We start from the raw sequence: 4,217 nt of genomic DNA on the forward strand, positions 1-4,217 counted from the left end.
CGCGCTGTGGCTCGAGCGCCTTCACGGGGATAAATCGGAGCCTCCGTCTCGGAGCTTCAGCACGGTTCCGAAATGGAGGAAAGAGCCGCATGTCCCTGTGTCCCACGCGACCACCCGGTGCCATCTTCCCGTGGAGGAAACTCATTCCACGTTCAGACTCCATTTTCCCAGTTCCTGCGCTGCGAGGGGTGGAGGCGGGGGAAAAGGGGGGCCTTTCCACCTGGCCTGGTCCTCCCACCCCAATTCCCCTGATTCACGGGGTGCGAAGTCAGGGCACAGATAGGCGGTTTCTACATGCGAAGTACGGAGATTCGGTCCTGCACCTGATGCCTCCCAGTCTGGAATTTTCTTTTTTTTTTGTATTGTCGATTCATTTATTCAATTACCTGAGTACTTACTATGTGCCAGGCACGCTCTTGAGGCTTGATGCTAAGCTCGGAACCTTTCAGACACAGCCCTGCTCCCATAGACCTTGAGGATCAGTGAGGGAGACAATCAGTAAAGGAATATCAACTCTGTCAGTATAAATTGGGATACGGATGCTAAAGCCAGATTTCCTGGGTTAGCAATCCCAGCTCTGCCATTCTGCCTTCCTTTCCCTCCCTGCAACATGGGGCTTATGATAATAACTAGAGCAGCCGTGGGCAAACTACGGCCCGCGGGCCATCCGGCCCGTTTGAAATGAATAAAACTATTGAAAAAAAAAAGACTGCACCCTTTTATGTAATGATGTTTACTTTGAATTTATATTAGTTCACACAAACACTCCATCCATGCTTTTGTTCTGGCCCTCCAGTCCAGTTTAAGAACCCATCGTGGCCCTCGAGTCAAAAAGTTTGCCCACCCCTGAACTAGAGGCTCAGTGCATGAAATTCGTGCACGGGTAGGATCCCTGGTCTGGCCAGCAATCAGGGCTGATCTGCAGGGCCCCCACTGGCACCCACCTTGGCCGGCTTGGTGTTGCCTGCTCACCAGCCCCCTCCTACTCCCTCTAGCCCCGCCCCTGCCCCCACTGCAGTTGGCCTCCCTCTACAAAGCCATGATCAGCGGGGGATGGGGGGACCCCTGCTGGCACCCACCCTAGCTGGCCCTCCAGCTGAGGGCAGCTCCTGTGTTGAGCATCTGCCCCTATTCAGCTTTTATTATATAGGATAGTCCCCTACAGATACAAAGTTACTGTGAATATTAAGTGAATTGATACAATGTAAGGCGTGAAAAACAGGCCTCACCCATTCTGAGTCCACTTAATCATTAGCTATATGATCAGGGGGAAAGCAGGGTCCTCTCAAAGAGTAAATAAGAAGTCTCTCTGTGGAAATGACTTACGACCTAAAAGACGGTATGGCTCCAGCCAAGCACAGTGAATAGAAAAGAATTCAAGGCTATTAGACGTGAGCAGAGCAAGGATGATGGGCCAGGTACAGAAACTCCCTGGGGCGGGCAGAAAGCCCCAGATGCCTAGCAAGGGGCGAAACTGGGGAAAGGAGACCCTTGCCCCCAGGGTGGCCTGTCCTGCTCTAGCATGTCATTCACTGGTCATGTGGTTTTGGACCCCAGATATTTCATATCCACAGGCAGGCAGTTTAGACCTCCTGAACTTTTCCTCCCTAAAGACGACATCTGGGCCTCAGTTGTGCCTCAGCTGTACCTCAGCTCCCAGGCCCAGAAAAGCAGCAACAGCCAAGTGACTCCGTGGCTGCCTCAGGACCAGCTACATTGACTAATGACCCCCGCCCTGGCACCAACCAATCCGTGGAGACCAGGACCCTGAAAGAGCACACCTGGAAAGCTGATGACCATTCTATTAAGTCCCTCCCTGAGACCTCCCCTAAGATTTCCACCTGCAAGAAAGAGATAAATATTCCTCTGCCATTCCCTTTCCCTTCTCCTCCCCCCACAGGCAATTAAGCCCTATCCTTGAAGGGACCCCATGAGGCTTGCAACCAGGGGAGCAATGGGCAGTGGCACCTCATACCAGGTAACCCCCTGAACCTGTCTCTAAGGCCCCCTTTCCCCTGACTTCTCAGTGAGCCCAAGCAGCCCAGCCTGGGCCCTCCTGTTGCTTCTTCCGTGCCCTTCCTGATTTTACTATCCTCAGTGTATTTTTGCTGCCATCATTGACCCAATAATCCCTTGGCTCGGTGCTGTGCAACCCTTCCCTTTGGACATCGCAGTCCTCATCCCCTTCCCTTAAATAAATTCGCTTTTTCTTTATCCACCATCTGAGATGGCTGTTTAGCCTGCCCAGGTATCACCACGTTAACCTTTCAAAGGCCTCATCCCCAGTACTTCAGAATGTGACTGTATTCAGAGTTAGCGCCTTTAGAAAGATGGCTAAGTTAAAAGGAAGCATTTAGACTGGGCCCCAGCCAATATGACTGGCATCCTTAGAGGAAATTTGCAATGAGCCAGCGATGAACACAGAAGAAAGATCATGTGAGGCTGCAGCAAGAAGGCGACTATACGCAAGCCAAGAAGAGAGGCCTCAGGAGAAACCAAGCCTGCTCTCATTGATCTTGGACTTTGAGCCTACAGAACTATGGGCAAGTTCCTGTAGGTCAGATACATTTCTTACTTATCTGTGTGTTCCCAGATTCCTGCCTAGTATGGAGCAAGTAGGAGGTGTTGCAACTTCCCTTTCCAAGGTCACCAGCAATCTCCTTGTGGACAAATCCATTCTATACTTCTTAGCCCTCTCTTTCTTGCCTTTTCAGCAGCATTTGACCCTGTAGATCACTCTTTTTGCCAAACCCTCCCACTCCTTTGCTTTTCCCCTTACTATTCCAGCTGCTCCTCCTCAGTCTCATTTGAGGATTTCTCAAATGTTGGCTAGTCTTAGGGATTCTATCTTGAGCTGTCTCCTCTCAGCACTCAATACGCTGTCTTGGGGCCATCATCTCCTTTCCCATAACTTCAGGTAGCACCCTTTGCCGATGACAGCCAAACCCAAATCACTAGCCCAGAATGCCACACCCATATACACAGCTATTTACTGGGTATCTCCACTTAAAAGAAAGTCAGAAGAGAAAGCACAGGCTCTGGAGTCTAGCTGCTTGAGCTCAAAGCCTTGCTCCCTCACTAAGCTGTATGGTATTGGGCAAGTTACTTACCTCTTTGTGCCTCAAATAATGATTAGTAATAATGATAATGATAATGATGGGGTTGTTGTGGGTACTAAATGAGATAATTCATAGATAATTCATATGCAGTACATAGTGTAATGCCTAGCAATCCCATATAATAAAAGGCTAATATGCAAATTCTCCCCTCCACTGGGAGTTCACGCAGGGGGCAGGGCCGAGGCCCCTCCCCCCGCCAGCCCCACCTGATTGACCCCATCGGGGTGGGCTGGCAGGACCCCACCCATGCACAAATTTGTACACTGGGCCGCTAGTAGTAGTAACAAAAGACCTTCAACAGATTCAAAAGTGAATTCATCACCGTACCTGAGACTTTCTCTTCATTCTTTGTTCCAAATCTCAGTAAATGGCAACACTATCCACCTAGCCAGAACCCTGGGTGCTATCTTTGTTTCCTGACCACCACTGCCCTCCTCTCCTATCAGGGGCTCTTCCTGGGCTTAACCTTGTTGGAATATACCTGTGACCCATTAAGTGTTTCTGATGTCCAGGCTTGACACATATTCATTCACTCAATCCATAGAACAGTCCTGCAAAATAGGGGCTATTATTATCATCCCTATTTTGCAGATACAAAATTTGAAGCACAGAAAGACTTAGTAATTCATCCAAGATTATATGAGAGGCAAAGTGGGGATCAACCACGATGCCATATGCCATACTGTTTCTATTGTAATACTGACCACATTCTGTGGTTTCCCTCCTCTCCCCTGCTAGGCTATGTGTTCTTTTAGTAACTCATCCAAGATTATATGAGAGGCAAAGCGGGGATCAACCACGATGCCATATGCTGCCATATGCCATACTTTTTCTGTTGTAATACTGACCACATTCTGTGTTTTCCCTCCTCTCCCCTGCTAGGCTATGTGTTCTCTGAAGTCTCTGATTTGTTTGTAACAGCATCTTCAGCGACTAGAACAGCACTCAGCAAAAGGTGCCTGCTTCATACACCCAGGGAGCTGGATAATCCCTTAGAGCTAAGACAGAGAATAAATAAATGGAAAGCAAAAGAATAGCCATTGGCTTGCATTCAGTCATGGCCAGGATCAGAGGGTTTGTTTGTGGAGAAGGTTTTTG

This window comes from Myotis davidii, unplaced genomic scaffold (assembly GCF_000327345.1).
Source record: "Myotis davidii unplaced genomic scaffold, ASM32734v1 scaffold327, whole genome shotgun sequence".
NCBI classification, from domain to species: Eukaryota; Metazoa; Chordata; class Mammalia; order Chiroptera; family Vespertilionidae; genus Myotis; species Myotis davidii.